Below are 24475 nucleotides of genomic sequence, written 5' to 3' on the forward strand. Positions count from 1 at the left end.
CGGAGTAGCGTTAATATTACCGGGTCTCTTCGACTTTTTGGTAATGTGGGCCAGGGTTTTATCGATTTTTTAACATCGCGTAGCTTGGCCGATGACACTTGCCACTTTTCTTCCCACATATATCGCACTTTACATTTGACCGCCGCTTTCACGTCCGCACTCGTAAATGTTTTAGTACACTCCGCACTATCACTACTTGCAGTTTCTTTAGCAGCATTGTCTGCCTCTTCATTTCCTGGAATTCCAATATGGGATGGTATCCAGAATACTATAATATTTTTTCCATTCAGTTGAACGATATGGATTTTTGATTTTATCTTGATGACCAAAGGATTAGTTGGGTAAACATATTGGATTGACTGTACGAAACTTAGAGAGTCTGTGAGTATAATATAATTGGTATTATTGAATGCGTTGACAGCAAGGGTAGCCTGGTATAGAGCATATAGTTCAGCAGAGTAAATGTAGTACTCTGAAGAGAGTTTGTATTTATTTGTCGATCTTGGGGTTATGATTGCAGCACTAGTACCTTCATTTGATTTAGATGCGTCTGTGTATATATGTGTATAATCCTTGTAGTTGGGAAGCATATCGTTGAAGGCGGATTTGATTAACTGTGGGTTTGTTGAATGTTTGTCGAAAGAAATGAGGCGGGTTAGGCACCGAGGGTTCTTTATTTGCCATGGAGGAATTGAGGACGATTGGAAGGAAAAGCATTATGGAAGCGTGTAGTTTAATTGATTTACATAGCTTCTAATTCTTGCATAGAAATGTTTGGCAGTTCTTGGCTTATTTATGAAAAGATTTGGAAACTTTTCTGTAAAACAATTGTGTATAGTAGGGTTTTTAAGGTTAGACCTGATTTTTGCGGCGTATGCTACACTTAAAAAAAGTCTTTTGTCTTCTAAGGACGGTTTACTAACTTCACAATAACTAGGTACTTTCGACTGGTGTTGTGCGTAGAACTCCAGATATTATACGAAAAAATAAGTTGTGAAGACTGTCAAGTTTTTTTTAGCAGTGTCTTTTGACATGATCTTACACAGTAGATCCATAATCTAATTTTGATCTAATAATGTTCTGTATAACATTAAAAGTGTTTGGCGATTCGCACCCCATTCTTTATTGGCCAGAGATTTTAGAAGATTTAATCGCTTGTGACAAGATAAGATCAAATTTGTTATATGAAGTTTTTAGCTTAGAGTTTCTTCGAATGTCATGCCCAAGAATTTTATTGACGTTACACGTTTTAGGTTCTCATCACATAGTCTTAGGTTGGGGGTGTTTGTGACATTTTTCTTAGAAAACAGGATGAAACGAGTTTTTTCAGTGGAAAAACAGAAACCTGTTTTTTGTGACCAGAGTTCCAAGTGTTGTATAAAGTTCTGTGTGTGACAAAATATATTTCAAGATCATCCGCTTAGACGTGTGCCTTTATAACGATTTTAGATTTTTGAGAATATCATTGATTGCCACTATAAAGAGCGTAGGACTTATAACCGAGCCTTAAGGAATGCCATTTTCTGGATACATTATAGCTGATATTGTGTTGTTTGTCCTAACTTTGAAAGCTCTATTTCGAAGGAATTTTTAATAAAGATGAGGCAGGTACCTTGGATGTTCCAATTATTTAATTTTTTATTATATAATCGTGCCAGGCTGTATCGAAAGCTCTTGATATGTCTCTTGAAAGAAAACCACTAGACATTTATTCCTTAGTGCGAATGCTTCAGAAATGTCACTTTCCAAATCTATGATATTATCTTTGGTTGATCTTTGCTCTCTAAAACCACTTTGTTCTGGAATAATTAAATTTTGTCTCTCTAGGTGCCATCTTAGTCTATTATTAATAATTTTTTTCTAGTAACTTACACATGGCGCATGTTAAAGTTATCGGTCGGTATGACTCGGAACTTGTTTTAATACTATTAGTTTTTGTATAGGTATTAACTGTGGATTCATGCCATTTTTCAGGAAATTTCTGCTGTAGCCAAATAATATTAAACAGGTTTAGAAGTTGTTTGTGAGCGCTATCTGAAAGGTGTTCGATAAAAATACTAGCAATATCGTCCGCGCCAGGGCTAATTTCTTTGAGATTTGATAATGCTTCTGTATACTCTAATTGACAAATGGATAAATTTAACGGTTCATCTGTGTTAGGTATAATGCAAATTTTCTTATTTTCTTCTTACTGTTTGTGACTAATGAAAGATTTTTTATAATTAATATTACTGGATCGGTTTTTATATGTGTTAGCAAGGATTTTGGCAATCTCAGTATTACTAGTTACTGCCTTTCCATTTATTTCGAGGCTTTTGATATTCTGATTGCTATTTAATCCGGATATTCTTCGGACTTTGTTCCATACTTTAGTCATGGGAGAGTTTGCATTTAACGTTGATACATATTGAGTCCATGTCTGGCGTTTGGCATTTCTAGTTCTCTTTTTGGCTATAGCACGTTGTTTTCTCTATTCAATTTTATTCTCAACAGTTTTGTAGCGCTTGTATTGGTTAAAAGTTTTTTTGTTAGATTTAACTGCTGTTTTGCATTCGTGATTCCATCATGGGACAGGGTTGCCGTTGTTTTATGCATGTAGTCTTTCCTATTGCTTTTTCTGCTGCTTTTGTGATAATGGTAACAAGGTTCTTTAGTGTCTCGTCTATATTTGAAGTAATTTTAAATGTCCTTATACTGCTTTCGATTAAATTTGAAAAAAGATTTCAGTTAGGGTTTTTTAAACAAATAGTGCACTGTAATTCCTCTTAAAGGATCTTTTTAACTTGTGACCAAAATACTCTGATCTCCCTGTAGAAATTAAAATACAAAATGCGTATTAAAAACTACATATGAAAAACTATGTCATAATAAACATATTGCTTAAGTTATATTTTGGTTTCTTTCACCACTTGTAATTTTACGAGTGTTACAAAAACGCTTTTAATAAAATTTGTTACGGTTGTCGAACTTATTGAAACTTGATCGAGTAGAACAATGATTGGTTAATTTTGTATTTGCTAATAATGTTTTAAATAACAGATCCGAGATGCAATAAATTTTACAAAAAAGACAATTTAATCTGATAAACTTTTTTATATCTACTAATTATGACAGAAATAAAAAAATCCACAAATAAAAAATAGATCAGGGCGGATCTGTTTTTAGGTGGATGTGAGAGGTGGCATTTAGATTTTTGCAGAAAAAATTTTATGATAACTTTAGTAATAATAATTGACTTATCATCCCTCTCAAATAGATTGAAGACATCAATCAAAAAAATTGAAATATTTAATAGTTACTAAAAACATAGATTTTTTTCTACTTTCCTTGCTTATACCTTAAAAAAATTCATTTTGGAGCAAAGTCGTAATTAAATAAAATAGCAACAATTAAATTTACTATAACATACAACTAGTTTAAAATGTTTTAATCATCAAGTTAGAATCTATGGAGAGGACATTACGTGACTAAAAACGACATATCGTGTATGATTGTTTACGTTTGTTGTTTGTCACATATTTTTAGTTTTATAATACTTTTATAAAAACTCTAATATTATATTGTGATAGTGCATAATAATGCTCAACGTAGTTGCAGCAGCAGAAGCAATGTTAATAAAAAATCTTCACGAATAACTTTCCACAGGTTAGTATACAAATATGTAAACAAAGTAATGGCCCGTAATTCAGAAAATAAATTAATAGTATTCATAAAAAATCTTATAAGTAAGGTAGATCCTGCTATTCTTGAGATTACTCTAATATCTTCATCCTAAATATGTTAAAATTTCTTATTAACTACTGCAACATAATTATTTTTATTTCTACACACTATTTCCGTTGTAATATTTGGCAGATATTCAATTCTGTTTTTTTAACACATTGACGGACAGACCTGCTATAGCCGTCATGTATATTGTGACGCACCTGCTACAGCCGTCCAATTATAATTCGCTTTGTAGGACAGACCAGTTGAGGCTGGCACATTTTATACTATTATACCATTAAAAATACATGTTGGTGTCCCACGAAAGGTGTGTGCAATGTTGGTTGTCAGCAGTTTAGGTACCTACTGCCAATTAGAAGACATGGGTGTATGGAGGGGAAGGCAGTTGTACCGGAATGCCACATGCATTGTTATTGTTGACTCAGACATTGTAGAAATTGTTATTTTGAATAATATTCAGTGGCGTATGGTTTTGATTTAGTTATTTTTGTGCGTAAAAGAATAAAAAAATATACGGGGTGTTTATTTTTGAAACAAGCAATGAATCCAAAAGAAGAAAAACGTCTTTTGAAACCTTATGAGGAAGTAGACAGCGATGAATATATTGATAGTGATATATCTTATGGGGAATCAGACTCCTATCATCGTGAAAATGACGATGTTGATTCTGATGACAGTAACATAGAGTCAGAGGTAAGTTCAAGTTTTTTTTTATTTTTGTTGTTATTTTAGAACAATGACTTTCAGGTTCTAGAAACTCTTAATGAAGAAGATCATGTTTCTGCAGAAGTGAGTCCCGAATCAGATGCTGACGATAATATTCGTGCAAACGCAGACCCAGTCGAAGGAAGTGATAATGAGGATACTAATAAAAATGGATGGAATAGTGATACTGTGAGTATAGATGACTTCTTATTTGATTATTCACAAATGGGAATCAAGTTATTTGGAGATTTGAACTCGTCACCTTGTGACATTTTTACTCAACTGTGGAATGATGGTATAATGGATTTATTGGTAAAATCTACAAATCATTATGGGAAATCCTTAACTAGACAATCACACCTCAAAACCAGACATTCACGTAGTATTACTTTTAAAGAGAATTCCAAAGAGAAAATGAACAAATTTCTTGGTTTATGTTTGCTACAAGGGCAAATTAAAGTCCAAAATATTAGAAAACTGTTTAGCTTCGATCCATTAAACTACCATCCAATATTCTGGTACATAATGAGCGGTAGACGATTCGAACAAATTTTACGGTATTTTTCCGTGCACAGTGGTGACGATATTCTTAATCCGAATGATCGACTTTACAAGATTAAAAGCCTACTAAATATGCGTCTCAGAAATTTTCAAGACTCTTATACACCAGGTGCACAGTTGTCTTTGGATGAGTCGCTACTATTATTTCGTGGTCGGCTATCATTTAGAACTTATATGAAAAATATGACGAAACTAGAACATCTGGTTATGACACTGATGCAGCCCTATCTAAATAAGGGATATCATCTCTTTATGGATAACTATTACAATAGCATAACACTTGCCAATAGATTGTTGCAGAATCAAACACACGTAACAGGTACTCTACGCTCAAACAGACGAGGAAACCCGAAAGTAGTTGTGACTAAACGTCTTCGTAAAGGACAGCATATCTGGAAACGTCAAGGAAAGGTTTACGTCTCAAAGTGGAAGGACAAGAGAGATGTTTTTTGCGTAACAACTGCTCATCATCCTACTTTAGCAGAGGCTAGAAATCGTCATGGTCAGATACGTATAAAGCCAATTGAAGTATCTGAATACAATAAATTTATGTCTGGAATTGATCGGTCAGATCAAATGATATCATATTATTCCTGTCCGAGAAAAACTATTTTCTGGTACAAAAAAGTTATTTTTCATTTGTTGGATATAACAGTTTGGAACTCCTATTTTTTGTACAAAAAAATTACAGAAAAAAAGATAAGATACATAGAATACAGAGAAGCTCTTATTAGATCGCTATTAGGTCTCGATAACAATTTCAAGGATGGTCGTTTCTGTGTCAATTTCAAGCCAATTCATGAACGTAGTGACAATTCAGAACCTCATTGTGCTACTGGTACAGTATCTCAACACTTCCAAGAACTAATACCAAGACCAGATAACCATCAGAGAAAGTTCTATTACCTACGCTGTAAACAGTGTTCCAGAGACAAGAAGAGGACAGAAACTCATTGGAGATGTAAGACATGCCAGGATACTCCACCTCTTTGTCCTGGACCATGCTTTGAAAGATGGCATATAGAAAAAAACTAATTTGTTTTGTTCAAAAATGACTTTCTGTAATGTTCTAAATACCTAATAAAACAATTTCACGTAAAATTACATTGAACGGTTGCAGCCGTTGTGTCCCATTAGACATAATATATTTGCCGGGTGGGACGGTGACGGCTCCTACCGTCATAGTTTTTTTTTAGTAAGTCACTTAATTTTAAGCAGTTTAGTTATATCTAAAAATTTGAGTTTAAAATATTCCATAGTATAATAGATAATCAAGTGTGTTGGTTTGGTCGAAAAAACGTTAGCTGGTGTCAGTCAATGTGTTAATAACTTTTCTAACTTTGTTAATTGAACTAAATTTTTAACTGTCAGTTAATTTGTAGTTATCAAATATATAAGTTGTAAAACGAACATATTTCTTTTATTTCATCCCGTATATTCATTATACCCTTTAAAAAATTATTTATATTATTATCTCTTTCAGATACAACTTGTTATTTGACTATATTAATTTATCTTTATGTATAATATGTCGTGTTTTTAGTGTTTACCGCGGGATAAATAAATCATAGTTTATTAAAAATGTATTGCACTTTTTTAGGTTATGATTAAATCTTCTGAATAACTAGTCATATTTGTATAGTAGTTTTAATATTATTGAGTCAGGCCCTGATCCCACCACCATACTGGTATGATCGTTAGCCACACCTACTTTTACGTTTTAATACACACTTTATATGCTCATAGCTTCTCCATAGATTCTAACTCCATGGTTTTATTCATCACTTTTGCTGCAAAATTGCAAGAAATACAAAAAAGAGAATGAAACAAGCCGTTTTGTTCAATGTTTTTTAACCACTTACAGATAGGACCTTCAAAATTTGTCTAGAAAGTCATTATATTATTATATAGTAAAATACTCGACCAAATTTCATTAAAATCAATTTAATAGATTTCGCATAAGAATTTTGCAATCTAATTTTTTTTAATTGAAATTTTCTTTTAAATATTGCACACCAACCACTACACCATATATAGAAATTAGCCAATTATTTTACTCATAAAAAAGCACTTTACCTGTCTAAGGTACTTTTTAAAATTAAAATCAGATTAATTGAGCAGCCTCAGGAATGTTTTAAAATTATTTAAAACAATATTTTGGCTTATACACAAATAGAATTACTTGAAAACTATTGGCTTAAATTTAATTCAAAAAACGGTGTTAGAAAAAAATAGCAACACGTTATTTTTTTTAAGAAAAAAGTAAAATTACCAGTAGTGGTTCCTGAGATACAACCGGTCAAAATTGACCAGCATTTGCGACGAAGTTATCAACGATAGGATGATAATCTTTAAACCATTACCTTTTTCTGTCGCAGCTCTTTCTCGGAAGTAGAACAGCAAAAAGAGGAAGTAGTAAGTACGAACAACAGAAATATGAAGAAATTGAAAGGAATAGGCAACAGTCAAATAGTCGAGCATTTTACAAATCAGTGTCAAACGAAAAGAAAGGCTTTAGACTGCGACACAGATGCGTGTCTGTAGTCAGAAAAAATGATGAATTAATAATAAATGAATAAGAACTGCTCCAAACATGGCAAGAATATTTCAAGACTTTACTAAACATACATCAAGAGGAAGAACATGGAGAAAATATATATTTTGGGGTGGACCTACCGGTAGATGACCCCAAAATAGATGAAACATTGCAAGCAATTAACAAATTGAAGAACGGAAAAGCTTTAGGCTCTGACAATATACTGGCTGAATTCCTTAAGTACGGAGGAGAAACTCTACATAGACAAACACACAAACTAATAACACTTACATGGAACGAAGAGAAAATACCAACAAAATGGCACGAAAGTGTAATAATACCCATCCATAAAAAGGAAGACAAAACCTAGAAGTTCAAAAATAAAATAGCTACGAGATGATTCTCTAACAAGAAAAAGCTATTGTCAAAGGCCTTTGGTAATCTATAAAGCAAACAAACACTTTTCTCTGATCATTGCATTTTTGGATTACTAACTGCATGCAAAAAGTGCTTCTCATATTTCCACGTATCTTTAATTCCTAATTAAACTTTTTTTATTAAAGGAAGTGTCAGTGTTTTATTTAGCAAAATAAATTAACATCCATTTAATTGGTCAAACTCTTTGCATCGATTTTATGTATAAAATGAACAGCTAGACAGGACCAACATTCTTATTCAGTTCGACTCAATTCAACATTAATTAAATGCATGACGTTCTTAACACATTTCTTCTATTTTTACCTACATATTTATCTTTAGTAAAATTGAGCAATCCACCGAAAACAATTTCTCAATTACACAAATTAGAAAATTATGAAACGTAAGTTTCCTTATAAATTATCACCACTGACGCATTTTGTGTCATAATTTTAACCTTGAAGGGTCCTTGCAAATTTAGCAGTAAGTAGTTTTGCAAGTAATTGCAAATTTGTCAATTAAATATTCGTTTTTAACCCAAACTGCATGCTGATCAAACAAACATTAGATATTAATTAGAAAGTGATTATTATAATACAAGTCTTACTATTTTAATGACAATAAGCCATAATTTAAGTTTAAAATAATTTTATTGACGTTTCAATTTTTTTACTTCGGAAATCGTTATCAAAATACAAACATTATTAAATTCATCAAATTTTGCTTTTTGTTACTTGGTGAAAAATTCTTCTTATAATTGAATTTTATCTGACTCATTTATATTGAAAATTTAGACATATATTATAGATTCTAAAGTGGACGACTTTAAAATTAAATTGCCAATATTGCTGAGTTGCGTTCCTGGGACGATTTTATTGGAAGATAGTTTATTCGATAACATGAAATCAACTTTAACTTGAGAATATCCGTCAGAAAAAAAGATAGCATGTGATTCATATTTAAAAAGACAACCACATGTCATTGTAACAAACAGTAAAATTCTCCTGTTAATGATACCATAGTAAATCATGAGGAAAAAACTAGGAAAAAATCTCAATATTATCCCGACATGGTAAGTATTTGTTAAATAACAAACATCAAATTCTCATTTTATATCTTACTTCCTAATGGTGATATTTTCCTTTTATTAACTTTCTCTTTTAAAATGGGTAATCAGATCCTACTGCATTTTGCCGAAGAATTTGCGACACAGTTGGTCTCATTTAGCCTAATTAGAGCCGCTTTTTTGATTTTTCTCTTTTTAATATCTGTTTCTTCTAGGACTATACTATCGTCGATTGAATCCTATGTTTATTTTCCCATGCGTGTTTATATAATATTTGAGATCGCTCAAATTCTCTATTTTTAATATAATATTGATGTTCACTTACTCTAACACTCAATGGCCTTGATGTTCCCTCTAAATAAAACTGACCGCATTCGTAAGGTATTTTATAAATACAATTGTTTGTTCTTTCTTGTTCATTGTTATGTTTAGTTTTAGATAAAATAGATCTCAATTGTTTGTTGTTTTGAATGTTGTTGAAATGTTGAATTTATTTCCTATCTTTTAAAGTTTTTCTGATAATCCTTTTATGTACGGTATTGTCATTTTCCTTGTATTATTCCTTGTGTATGCTGTAGGATCTCGTTCTAAGTTGTTCTCTTCTATTCGACCGATTGTAGAAAGTTTCTTATTTATAAACAATAAAGGATAATCATGCTTTAATAAAACAGATGTTAACAAATGTTTTTCCACTACGAACGAATTTTCGTTAGATCAAGTAATTTTGGCTCTATCGTATAATGATTTAATGATTTCTTTTTTAATATTGATATTGTGATTTGGTTTGGAATTTAGATATCTGTTGGTGTGTGTTGGTATTCTAATCATTCGAATCAATTAGTCATTAATGAATTTATTAATGTTCGTATTTTGATAACGATTTCCGAAGTGAAAATTAAAACGTTAATAAACTTATTTTAAACTTCAATTGTAGCATATTCCCGTTAAAATAGTAATTACTTTAAGATGCCACAAGAAAATACCTTCAGAACAATAACATAATTCTCATTCTTGTTAATGCAAATTTTGCAGCATATTAATATTATAATTGGAAATCAATTACAAATGGAAAATAAATTATTTATTAAATGTATAGGATGCTAGATCTAAAGCTACTTTAAACATTTTTCTTCTGGTTCCATATGCCCTACAGTGTGGAGTCATTAATACTGGATGGAAAATTTGCCATCATCCTTCCTCGCTCTTCTTATTAATGTAATCACATCAGATGTGCTGCACCAATTTAATTTTAAGTAACCTAATTTAAATGCTTCTGTACGGTTCAGCAATCTTATAATTGATTCAAAGTAATTAGCCATATCTTGCTTATTAAGATGGAATTTCTAGTTTCTAGCCATTGCTACTCGAATATTCACTTCTTTTTTTTTCAAAAGCAAGACTTTACAACTTCGTCCTCGAAGAAGACGAAGTGGTAATGTTGTCGCAAATTTTGAGAAGGAAAAGAAAAAGAAGACGATATTGGATTCATCAGCATTTGAAGCGTTGAGTAAACATGGAGCCAGTATATGTGCTTAAAAATTGAACACGCATCCGACACAGTTTCAAAACTGTTACCGAATGAATTCGATTGTATCATTGCACTGTTGATTTCCATATGGCTTCTGTCGGAACAGGCATATACATACAGCGGTTAAAGAACATTCCATAAATTTAGGGTCCGCTTTATGCAGATAGATTAGATGTATTGTTTGTGCAAACATATTGTTAGAAGAGAGACATAATTTGGGCTTGTTTATACCAACCTAGTAGTATCGATCTTTTGTGAGAGAAAATTGTATGCCCAAACGTGTCTGGAGGCGTCTTTGTCGCAAGGGGTGCAGGTTCTAATTCAAGAAAACGCGTAGGAAATGGGCGAACCCTTGATTACCAACCTTATCTCGAAGTAATAAACAACTAAAAACGCTTGCTAGTTTATTGATAACGTTGAGATATATAATTTGGAGTTAAAGTTAATGATGTTTTCCACAAAAATTTTTAAGGGTATATTTTAATTTATTGTTGTGATTAGCAAAAATCCTTGTATGGATTTTGTAATTTTGTAGAAGTACTAAATAAGGTCACAAAGTCATATATTTGAAAACATTAAGAATAAGCAGTTGATAATTTTCGAAACAGGCCTCGATGTTTTAGACAAACAGCCATGTTTATAAGTTGAAATTGATATCAAATTCTGATTTTTGTGCACTTATGTGGCTTATTGTAGATATTGTGTCTCTGATCTTCTATTAACAGGAACAAAGTTTTAGTTCATACCGATTAAGCAAAGTATCTGTATGTGTCTTGAGCATTTTAGGCAAATAAACACCGATAATAACGTTATTACGTAACTTTAATTAGTTAATTAGTTTTATCTTTTTCTTCTTCTTCTTCGCGCGACAAGGATTACTCTTGTTTGTCTGCCTCTTATTCTGTTTTAGTCGTTGTTGACTGTACATTATCTTTCCACCTTTTTGGCGACCTTCCAACGGGTTGGAAGGCCGCCAAAAGGCCGTATAGCCTTTCTGCTATACGGTTTGTTGTTTTTAAAGATGTTTGCTAACCTATCTGGTCCCATTCGGTTTACATGTTCGTTCTAGTGTTTTTTTCTTGTTTTTATCCACCTGTTAATATTTTGAATTTTGCATTGTTCGCGTATACTTCTGTTGGTTTGTCTGTCTCTTAATGATATGCCCACTATTGATCTTAATACTTTCATTTCGATATTGTTGATTTGTTGTTTCGTCTTTTTTGTATAGGTCCTTGTCTCCGCTACATATGTTAGGATTGGTCTTACTGTTGTCTTGTATACTTTCATTTTGCTTTCCATTGTCAGATATTTGTTTCTCCATATGGTTTCTCGGAGGCAACCACTTACTCTTGCCGCTTTTGATGCTTGCCTTGTGGTCTCTGTTCTTATATCCCTGTCACTAGTGATCTCTACTCCTAGGTAATTGAATTTCGTTACTTGTTCTACAATTTTGTCGTCTATTTCTAGTTTTCATCTCCGCGGCTCTTTACTGATCACTATACATTTAGTTTTTTCTACTGATATTCTCATATTAAGTTTATTTGCTGTGATATGGAAGGTGTGAAGCTGCCTTTGTAGGTTATCTTTGTTATCAACAATTAGTACTGCATCATCGGCATAGCATAGTATCGTGATTTTATGCGCTCCCATGTGGTATCCGTGTCGTTTTCTTACTTCGTGAATTATTTGATTCATCACCATATTGAATAACAATGGGCTGAGCCAGTCTCCTTGGCGGATTCCTCCTTTTAGTTCTATGCATTCTGTTTCCCCTGTTAGCATTATAACTCCGTTTTTGTTAATTTCATTGTTTGTCCTTATTATCTGATGGTCTATTTGTTCATCTTGTAATAAATTTAACATGTCATTTCGCTTCACCTTGTCAAAAGCACTTTTTAAATCTACAAAGCACATGTATGCTGGTTTTCCATATTCAATAGACTTCTCTATTATTTGTCTGATAATAAAAATTGAGTCTATTTTGCTGCGGTTCTTTCGGAAGCCTTGTTGTTCATCTGCCATGTTCGCTTTTTCCTCGATTTTATCTTTTATGACTTGAGTTAACAATTTTAATGTACAATTCATCAGACTGATGCCTCTATAATTTTCAGGATTTCTCGAGTCTCCCTTTTTAAGTATCGGTAGCAGGAGACTTTACTTCCATTCCGCTGGTACTACTCCGGTATTTATTATATCGACGAATAATTTTAGAAACCATTTGCGAAGTGTTGTTCCTCCATATTTTAGCAGTTTATTGTTTATCTTATCAGGACCAGGTGCTTTTCTGTTTTTTTAATTTTTTTATTCGTTCTTGTAACTTTTGATATTAGTACTCTATCGTGAGTTTCGTTAATGATTATTTCTCTGTTCTCTTCTTCTCCTTCTCTATATAATTTCGTGAAATGCTCAGTCCATTGTTCCTCGGTAATGTTATCTATGCGTACATATTCATTTATTTCTGTTTTTTGTCTCCTTATCATCTTCCACACCTTTTTCTGGGATCCATAGAGGTCGTATTCCATATCTTTGGTAAATTTCTCCCAGTGTTCTTTTTTGATGTTATATATTTCTTGGTTTACTCTATTCCTGATTCTCACGTAGTCTTCTCGTGCCTCCGGTGTCTTCACTCCTTTGTATGTTAGGAAAGCTTGTTTCTTTTCATTTGCTAGTGCTTTTACCCTTTCGTCGTACCATGGTGTTTTGTATTCCCGTTTATTTCTGTTAACTTTTCTTTTATTTAAACTTCTTCCGCTGCTTGTAGGATACATTTTTTAATAATTTTCTAGGTTTCGTCTATATTTTTTTATCTTTTCATTTTGAGTTTTATCCATTTTCTTATTATATTTTGGATATTATATACAACTGTAGTTTGTAAAAATTTTGCGTTCATAGTTTACAACACTTGCAATAAAGTTTGAGTAATCGTACATATCATACTGTTGTTTACAATTTTAAACCAAGATGGAGGCAGTTATTAACATTGTAAGAGTACGCGCGCACTATTATAAACCAGTTTTTTTTATAACGGATTAACCGTATTATTTCTTTTGTTTCAGCATGTCTGGTAAAAAACGAACTTCTCAACGTGCTTTATGCTCACCAGTGGTTATTGAGGCAGCAAGAAAAAGGGTTGAAAGTGAAGAAAGTAAGAGTCGTGACAAAATCGGAAAATACGTTAAGATAAAGACTAAAAAGAACAAATGTAGCTACAAAGCTGGAAAGATACTTTAACAGGAGACATGGAAAAAGAGTTGTGCAGCTATATAAAAACAATAGACAACATGTTTTACAAGTAAACTTCTAGAATTCTAAGAAGTCTAGCGTTTGAGTTTGCTGATATAAATTAATTAGAACACCGTTTTAACAGAACTTCAAAAAAGGCAAGAGCTGGCTGCGTGGATTTTTGAAACGGCTAAAAGATGTTAGTTTAAGGCAACTTACCGCTACTAGCGTCGCCAGGGATATTGGGTTTGAACCATAGTGTAAGCGTTTTTATGAAAATCTTTCGAAGTTAATGAACAAATATAAACTTCCGCTACATGCAATTTACAAGATGGATGAATCGGGATTTTCCACTATAAAAGGAAAAACGTGTGTCAATAAAATATCTAGCGTAGAACGAAAAACAATGCTACTGTTACAATATGCGCAATGAATGCTAATGGAAAATACATTTTTTCCGCATTAAATATTTACGTAAAAGAATTAATGCAGAACTTTTAGATAGAGCTCCACCATTATCAGTTGGAATGGAATCCGATAGTATTTTATCAGTTGTTTGTTAATTATGTCACACAATTTAGAGATCATGCTAATAAGCCGACAAAGGAATAACCAGTCCTGTTGATAATGGGTAACCACACTTTTAATGGATTACCAACACATTTGCAATCATTTCAACTTTGGAAGCAAAAATTGCTGTTGCGCCAGAAACCAAAATATTAGACGTATCAAACACTACTGAAACATTATCAATTTGTAATAAATTAAAAATCATTTCTTAGTTAAATTAATTGCGGTTAGATCAAAAAATCGCTGAAGCAAAAAGTCGGAAATTATTACTAGTTCTCCATAGAAGGACCAACTAATTGAAGAAAAAAAAAGCCGAAATACAAACTCAAACTAGATGTTAGCGATAACCTATCACCACCACAAGCGTTTCTGGGAGAGTTTAAAAATGAAATCAGATGTGAACCTCAGGCCGGCAGAGAAGATACGGAAAAATGAAAAAAAGCCAAAAACAACGTCTCAGAAGAAAATTTTGAGCTGTCCAGGATGCAACGAAACATTTAAAGAACCTACCACAGATAACCGGATTAAGTGCATATCGTGTGCTGAATGGTGGCATAAAAAGTGCAGTGCCTACGCAGGTTTTGAATCTTATAAATGTGACATATTCATAAACTTACGTGCGCAGTCTTAAAATCCTAAAAATTTCATTTTTTCTATTAAAGTTTAGTTCGCAAATTATATTTTATTTTGTTGTTTATGTATCAACAGGCTTAAATAATAATAAATATATTTTCAACGCACTTGGTTTGGATTTTACACCTAATTAAACCTTAAGTGCGCACGCTATCCTATATTCTTATTGTTGACCTTTTCTTTCAGTATTAGTAACCAGAGCAGGCTTAATTCTGTGGATGGATTTGCTACACATTTTTCTTAAGTAAGATAAGTGTTACTTCATTGATTTTTTGCTTTTTGTTATTTGTTGCTTGCATGACTAATAATAAATATTTTCATTGTACTGTATGCTCATTGTCCCAGGCATATATGCATATCTGGGGCATATGTCAAAATATCTATTTTTAGTGTATGATTTGTGATACCCTAACACTTAGAGGGCTTGAGGTTTCTCCTACGTAAACAATGTTGCGTTTCCAAGGTTTTTTTATAGATGCAGTTCTTTGATCTCTCCTGTGTGTTGTTTAGTTTGCTTTTGGAGATATTAGATCTTAGTGTGTTGGTTGTTTTGTTTCCTATCCTATATAAAACAGTTTCAAATCTTAGATCTTATTCAGATATTTCCTCTGTGCATTATTTAAGGTCTAATATGTGTCTAAAATGAATAGGTCCTGCTGTATTACCATCTCCGTCTAACAGTGCAATATAAGCAATATCTAGCGTTATAAGCAAATATAGCAAATCTTGTAGCGGTTGCATACATTATATATGTAATATAACTATATACATTATATATGTAATAATAATAAAAACACAACAAGGGAAATTAAGTATTAATATATATTTTTTAGATTAAATAATAACAAATATAATACAGGCTACCTACTGATACTTTAAAAACAATAACAAATACATAGATGGTCACAGTGTATTATAAAACTATTAGCTCCTCGATTAGGTATAGGGTTGGTAATAATGCTTAACATACATCTATGGTTATCCAATCTTTAGATATATAAATATTTTTATTTTTATTTCTACGATAAAGATAAATAGTTCATTGCTATTCTTTCCTAAAAAATAAATTTTTTATTAAAAATAGAACTACTAAGGTGTTAAAATTTAAAATGGAAAATCTCAGTGGAAAAACCTCTTATGTAATATGGTATAAAATTATACTGTTACAAAAAAAAACAAAATGGATTTATAAAGTTTCACAAAGTATTCAATCCTATCGGACCATTATTAGTAAAGAACCTAGAAATAAGTATTACCACGTTAAAAATTAAAGCGAACAGGTAAAATGTTGAGGGTTAAGTTAAACATGTAAATATTCACGTCTAAATAGTAGTTAAAACTAACCACATAACGAGGTCGGATGACCCTTAAATAACATATTTAAAGCAATAAATTTTTATAATTGTTAACTAGGTCGATGTTAATAAATTACATTTTTAAGGGAACATACAGATCTCCGCTCGAAAATCGACTTGCTCTAACAAATGGTAACAACCAACTGATCAAACCAGGAAGTGAAAATTACTAGCAAGTGGTAAAACCTTTAATACAGACGAAAATAGTTTTACTAAGTGAATATTTGTCCAATTTTTGGTCAATTCTATATAACTCTTACACCACCAATATTACATTATTCACAAACACCACAAATTATTTCAAAATCCATAAGGAAACTAAGTTCCTGTAGCTGGCTGTATACCATGTATTACAAAAAATTTTATTTTATATTTTTATAAAAGGAAAATTCCATCATCAGTGTAAAAAAGTACACGTGCTATGAGCCACTAAAATATATGAGTGAAAATCCTTTAAATGTTCTAAATTTACAAATATGTTACATTATATGTTATGTCAAATTAAGATGTTTAAGTTACCGTTGTTAGCAACAGGTCCTCGAAGACACTTTGTCTCAGGACCAATTAACCGATGTAGAGCCATACGTTGCCATGTTACCAATTCCAACGATAACTTAAACATCTTAATTTTAAATAACATATAATGTAACATATTTGTAAATTTATAACATTTAAAGGGTTTTCACCCATATATTTTAGTGGCTCATATCATGTGCACTTTGTTACGCTGATGATGGAATTTACATTCCGAAAACGTTCTGTATTTGTGATTTAGCCCGTTTGGGTGTTTTATTTATACCTTTTATAAAAATTTGAAATAAAACAAATTATTTATTATTGTAATTTAATTTAATATCTTTACACAATAATTTAGTTTATTATATGACGTAATTACTCTAGTGCAAGATTTGATCTTACTTTTAATTCATTAACTAGACCAGGGATCCTCACTAGGATTTCTTTGAGAGACTAATAGTTTGAATGAAATTTTCCTCAGGGCCGCAAGTACAAGTGGTTGTATGAAATAACTTTAAAACTATATGATTATAATATAAGTTTATTATAAGTTACGTAAAAACAATATAATTATAAATTATATAGACTGTTTTGCAAGTAAAAAGTAGGAAAATGTCTTTTACTTGACTTCAGGAATGTCAAGTCCTGAGTTTATTAATTCTTTCTCAAAATGTTTTCAACATTCTCACTAGTTAGCCTAGATCTGTACTAACTTGTTTTTATAAACTTCAGCTTACTAAATGTAGATTCACAGACATATCTAGATGCAAAAATACACAAAATTTTCTGAGCACAGTCAATTAAGTTAGGAAATTTGTCATTTTCAACTGCTTCCCAAAACTTATAGTAAGCTTTTTCCTTCTTTTTTCTTCAAAAATACTTTTGAGATCTGTATCATTCTGAAGATCAATTAACTCATTTTTCAAATCCCTAGCTTCGAATCCAAAAATAGAAAGATGAGCTACATTTGCTGTTGTTATTGCCCATGGATTTTCCACCAAGCGAAATGGTTCTTGGAACTTCCTGAAGTCACTAAACCTCACAGACATTTCATCCTTTAGGTCTGCTAACAGCTTCAGTAGGTCAGAAATCTCTTGACCTTCATCTGTATCGTGCTCAAACAGTGCTTTAACGGAAGGAAAGCTGGAATAATCTTCATTTGACAATTCTTCAATATACATATTCAGCTTCTGTTCCAGTGAAAACACAATATTCATCATTTTCGTTACAATGTTATTGTAGTCTCCTTGCAATTTGGCCAATGTTTCATTTATAATCCTCATTGTATCAGTGAGAAACGCTACTTTAAACCACCAACCAAAATTATGAATATCAGCAAACTCTTTATTCTTTGTAGCCAAAAACAGATTAATCTCATGTCGAATGCTGAAGAAACGTTCCAAAACTTTACCCTTACTTAGCCATCTCACTTCTATGTGATAAAGAATGTCCCTATATTGCGACATAAGTTCTTTCAAAAATTCTTGAAATTCTCTGTGGTTTAGTTCATTTGATCTTATGATATTCACAATCTTTCCAAATGTTTTTATAACACAGCTGAAATTTTCACCAAATTTAGCAGCTAAGATTTCTTGATGAATGATACAATGGAAACTCAATAAATTATCATTTCCCAAGTGTTTTTTCAACAGATGAACAAACCCCATATTTCGCCCCAACATTGATGGGCAACCATCAGTACACACAGAAAAACCGTATTTCAAATCACTGCTATGCTCGTTAAAAAAATTCACGGTAAATGGTTAATGTTTTTAGGGTCCATTTAATTTTTCGGGCATGCGTATTTACGAGATCCACAAGGTTTTGAAACATCTTTACTGGTCAGCCAGTGCCACTGTGGTGGGGGTAAAGATGACTAATGCGAAATGCGGTACAATGCATGGCGCCGCTCTACACTACTGTAATCTCATTAAAAACATAAATAGAAACATAATTATATTACAACTCACAAATTTTGTTTTACTGACTAGCAGTCTTAGGGCCGCGAAAAATCGCTCCGAGGGCCGCATGCGGCCCGCGGGCCGCGTAGTGAGTACTGAACTAGACAATTTTCTCTTTCAATGGCAGACGTGTATTGTACAATTAACCTTAATTTAACCCATTTATGCCCATAGTTGCATCTACGCAACGTATTGTATGCAATTTTTTTTTCACATTCTTACTGATAATTTTTTTTATAAATTGCGAATAGTATTGTGTTAAGAGAGATTTAACAATTCAGAAAAAATTTTCACGCAAAAAATATATTTTGAAATATTATTGTTTTATTGGGCACAAGATATTTTCATAGCTGAGGATATAAAATAATAATATTCTAAACGTAAAATGTATTTATTTTTAGAAAATTAATTATACCTCCAGAAATTAATAACCTAACAGATGGAGAAGATATAAATGAGGATGATATCGGTAATGTACATGGTTTGCCGAAAGATTTGCCTGGAACATTTGAAAGAACAAATATATATGAAATCCACAAGGAATCTACGTTCCTTGTGGATTTCATATATATAATTAATTTTTGACTGAAAATCGTTCCCTCGATTTTCAGTCAAAAATACTAGTCATCTAGTCAATAATTTACAACACATCAATCTTCACCCCAACATTACTATGCTTTCATTTGATGTCAGCAATCTATTCACGTCTGTCCCTAAACAAGAAACAATTAATCTGGTTAATTCTCTTCTCAGAGCCAACTCCATTACTTCATTTACTACCAAATCCATTATCCAACTTCTACAACTTTGTTTAGAACAAGATTTCTTTGTTTTTAACAACAAATACTATAGACAACCTGATGGCTTAGCCATGGGTAGCTGTCTCTCTCCTTTTTTGGCTGATGTATTTATGGATCATTTAGAATCCACACAGATCATGAAAAACCCTGAAATACTCCATTGGTTCCGTTATGTTGATGACTGTTTAGTCTTCATTTCAGGTAATTCCAATTCAGCTGAACATTTACTTTCCAAAATTAACCAAATTCACCCCAATATCAAGTTCACTATGGAACTAGAATCATCCATGTCAATCAATTTTCTAGATCTTACCATTACCAGATTAACTGACCACTTCGATTTCAGTATCTATAGGAAACCCACACAGACTGATCACACAATTCCATTTTCATCCAACCACCCCATGTCACATAAACATGCAGCTTTTCACAGTTATATCCACCGCTTAGAAACCATTCCACTTTCAGACGCAAACTACAAAAAAGAATTCAACATACTTAGACAAATAGCAGTCAACAATGGATATGATCCCAACATCATCAACAAACTCATCCGTAAAAAACGCCTTAAGACCCTGCAGGAGAATGCGTTCCCCAGAGACCTCACCACCAAGCCCAATTACGTTTCACTTCCATACTATCATGAAAGTCTTTCTGGAGATATCCGAAATCTCATCCAACGGTCGGTTGAAAACATCCATGTGTCATTTAAAGTACCCAACAATTTGGGTCAACACATATCTAATTCCAAAGATCCCATCAATTATATGGATCAGAGTGGAGTGTATAGATTAAAATGTTCAGATTGCAACGCCTCTTACATAGGTAGAACATGCAGATCACTATCCTCACGTTCTCTAGAACACACTAAAAGAGAAAATACTTCCACTTTCTCTCAACATCTTAAAGAACACAAACACACCCTTAATATCCCAGAAGACGTTTCACTTATTCACAACATCCCCCAAAAAAATTTCCTTAAATTAGACTTATACGAAGACCTTGAAATTCTCAAAGAAAAACAAAAAAGCCCAAATTGCGTCAATCGTCATGTATCCTTCAATCGAGACTTCCTCCCTCTCCATCGCCAACTATTTTCATAATCTTCATCCCCTACTCACTTTTACAACAAAAATCTACATTTATCACTATTTGTCCGCCAAATACTCATCTTCTTTAATCCACTCCAAAAAACTTTTCTGTTTACACATCACACTCCCAATCAGTCCTTATCTCTCTCTAGTAAATCCAAACTTCTAGTCCGACCCACTATACCTTAGTTGTCCATACTTCTTGTCGGCACCTCCAAACCTTATACTATTCTTCATCTCTTTCAAACTAACCTCTCAGTCCTCATTTCACTCTTCCACACAACCCTCCTAGGGTTTGTTTGCAGCTCTCTGGGGATCTCAGCCTTCTGTATTCTTTCCGTATCCTACATTTTTTCAAAAACACTATAAATTTCTTATTTTTCACTCAATTTCATCAGAGCCACCCTAGAACCATTTCATTTTCATAATCGAGGTTTATATACACCTATAAAATCACCAACTTATAACTTATCTCTCTATATTTCTCATGTACCTAGTGTTGCTTTATGACAGATAGGGCCTTTCTTAAGTTATAAGTTGAGTAGTATACTTACAACATACTTCTAAACCATGCTCCAGCCATCAAATTCTGTTTATTTTAGACAATAGTTTAATGAACACCTTAAGACCTTCATATCCATTAAGAATTAAAAACAAATCACATAACTTAATTACCATTAAAGCTGACCCCATAATTTTTGCTTTACTTAATTCTAACAGAGCCAACCCACAACCATTCCATTTTCACATTTTGGACAATTATACACCTGCAAATCATACAACTTGTAACTTATCCTTTTATAGTTCCCATGTACCTAGTGTTGCTTATGACAGATAGGACCTTTCTTAAGTTATAAGTTGAGTACTATTCTATTAACTTATTAAAAAAAAACCATGTCCCAACCATCAATTTCTATTCATTTCACATAATAGATAAGAAAATAAAACTTCCATACCACTTAGTCTGTTAACACCCTATCAGATATTTAATTTCATGTACTTACAACTTAATTATTTTTACATTTACCAGGTACCAAATGTTTTTTTTTTGACATACAGGGCCTTCTATAATCGAGTTATAAGTTAAATTTCACATGACCATTATACTACAAAAGTTTTATCTCATTCATGTAAGAACACTTTCATATTTTAAATATATTCATTCATTTTCCACCAATATCAAACAAAATTTCTATAACTCAACCTTCTACATGTGTCTATTTTCTATTTTCCAAGTACCAAATGTTGAATAAACATAAAGGGCCTAAATATAAAAATCTCTTTTTCATTACACTACCACACACATGCATAGTTGGTTGCCTAACTATAACCACATTATCTACTCTCCACATTTCATCTCATACACATAAAAATCAATTTTTAAAAAAACAACAACATTGATGGTTGATACTGTTATATTATTTAATATCAAAAAATCTATTACTTTAACAATTTAATTAACGTTGGCTTTTGTCTTAAGTAGACACATACAGTTATGTTGACTACTCTGTTACTTGTTCCGTCCTAACTTGTCAACATTGTCATTTCAATCAGTTGCTTCCATTAAGTCCTCGTAGACACACCGTCTCAGGACTTGCAACTTCAACGTGGAGTCATATGTCGCCATGTTACCTAATCCAACGGTAACTTTAGCATCCTAGCAATTTATATAATATAATGTAAAACAAATGTAACTAAATTTTTGTTAACGGGTTTTTACCCATGTATTTAGTGGCTACATTCATGTACACCTAGTAAGTATTAACCACACTTTACATTAACCTTAGTCAAAATTTTAACTTCACGTTCTCTTTAATTAAGTGGTTATATATTTTATAGGACACTGATGATGGAATAATGGATTCCGAAAACGTTTTGTCTATAACAGCCCGTTTGGGTTTTTAAAAATATATACCTTTTACAAAGGATTTTTAATAAATTTTTTTAATAAATATATATGAAGTTGGCGAGTTAGAAGAGACCAACCACCAGATAGAAAATACTTCAAAAAACAACAACACTGCACAACGAAGACAGTTCGTAGCTCAAAAACACCCATGGATTATCGTCAAATAGAAAGTGGGCCGGTTGTCTTAAAGAGGATAAACTCTATATTACTGTATTGTTTTATATTTTATATATTTTTTAGTGTCGTAGTATAGATTTTACACTAATTTTGATTTTTGTTTCAGGGCTATCTACAAAAAAAACCAAAAAACATACAAAAAACCGGCCTCGGCCACCAAAAATATTAAAAATGCTAACAAAAACCGGCACACGCCAACAAAAAAAATTAACAAAATCCCCAAAACCCGGGCACGTAGGGCCCAATCCCTTGAGCACCAAGTCGCCGAACTGGGACTGGCTCAGAGCGGAAACTTGAGGCCCAAGTAAGCAATTTTAATTCGCGGATAAGCCCCATTAAGATAACAGGAATATAGCGACAATGCGATAACAGGAATATAGCTGTCCTGTTTTGCATTCAGTTAGAAAACCATGTTGGGGTTCTATTACCCAGGACCTCCACATGAAAAGCATTTGGCTGATAGGTTGGCTGATTGGAGCGCGGTGGGGTGACTCCTCTTTTTACTCGAGTTAACACACCTCGCTCCAATGAATTGTTAGACCCGAACGTAATTCTTAGGGGTGAACATTTCTCATAGGCTGGGTTTAATTAAAATGCTTGCTTGCTTGCAGAAGAGACCAGTGTAAATCAGTCGAGTTGAAGACGTAACGTGGTGCAGAAAATCCGTTTAGTATGGAAATGATGCTAATTCGAATGAAGAAAAGCGCAAAAAATATAGCTGATAAGTTTCATGAAATTTCGTTACTGGACTAATGGAAATGTTCAAGAAAGATGTTATGCAATTTATTATTTCAAATTCAAAAAAATATTCGAGACATCACAACCATCCCATCTTTGACTTGGATCGAAATGATTAAGAACTATTTTTGAGATTGTTGATTTTGAGCGGATATCACACTCTTCCACGTGTAAAACTTTCCTGGTCTTCCTGTGAGGATAAGCGAGTTCAGTTTGTAAAGAATGCCATGTCTCGAAATGGATTTTTTGAAATAAAGCGGAACATACATCTTGCAGATAACGATCAGATAGATAAACAAGACAAATTTTCAAAAGTTCGTCCAATGATCCACCTGTTGAACAAAATTTTTTTAAATATGGCATTTTCACTCAATATCTATCAATAAATAAACAAATGGACCTATACTTTGGCCACCATTTGGCAAAAATGTTTATAGAAGGAAAGCCTGTTCGTTTCGGGTACAAAATGCTTTGCCTCTAACAATTAATATTTATATAACTTTATCCCTTATACTGAAAAATCCAAAGTAAAATTCAAAGTATCCCCCTATGACGTTACCTATATTAGCAAATCTAAGGTTTAAACAACTCTTTTCCTTAAAGTGCCAATAACTGGGTGGTTTACCCTAAGTTAATACGATAATGATATAGACTATAGACAATAAAATACAATCTAACTTATTATCAGGATAAATAGATATAACATTTACACGAAGAAAAATAAAAGATTATCTAAATAAATGCTTAATTTCAATCCAAAGGACAAGAAAGACGTTGGAATATCTCGAAAAAGATGTTCATAATATCCTTATGAAGGATATTCTTATGAAGGATATTATGACCCTATTTGCATATATTTTGTATAAGAGCTTCTAACTCTAGAATACTAACGTACTTAATTTTTTTTTAATCTGATGGTGACTGAAAAAATACTGAACATGGCAATCCTTAGCTCCGTCTGCTA

General features: G+C 32.4%; 1 protein-coding gene across 1 annotated transcript in view; it reads right to left on the minus strand.

Moving 5' to 3' along the window:
- Nucleotides 1-15773: 15773 nt before the first annotated feature.
- The window catches only part of LOC140441063 (general odorant-binding protein 83a-like), a 59040-nt gene continuing 50338 nt past the window's right edge, over nucleotides 15774-24475 (minus strand). The window contains exon 7 of the mRNA XM_072531493.1: nucleotides 15774-16019. The gene's annotated coding sequence lies outside the window, so the exon portion shown is untranslated. The remainder of the gene's footprint in view (nucleotides 16020-24475) is intronic.

This window comes from Diabrotica undecimpunctata, chromosome 1, assembly GCF_040954645.1.
Source record: "Diabrotica undecimpunctata isolate CICGRU chromosome 1, icDiaUnde3, whole genome shotgun sequence".
In the NCBI taxonomy this organism is placed as follows: domain Eukaryota; kingdom Metazoa; phylum Arthropoda; class Insecta; order Coleoptera; family Chrysomelidae; genus Diabrotica; species Diabrotica undecimpunctata.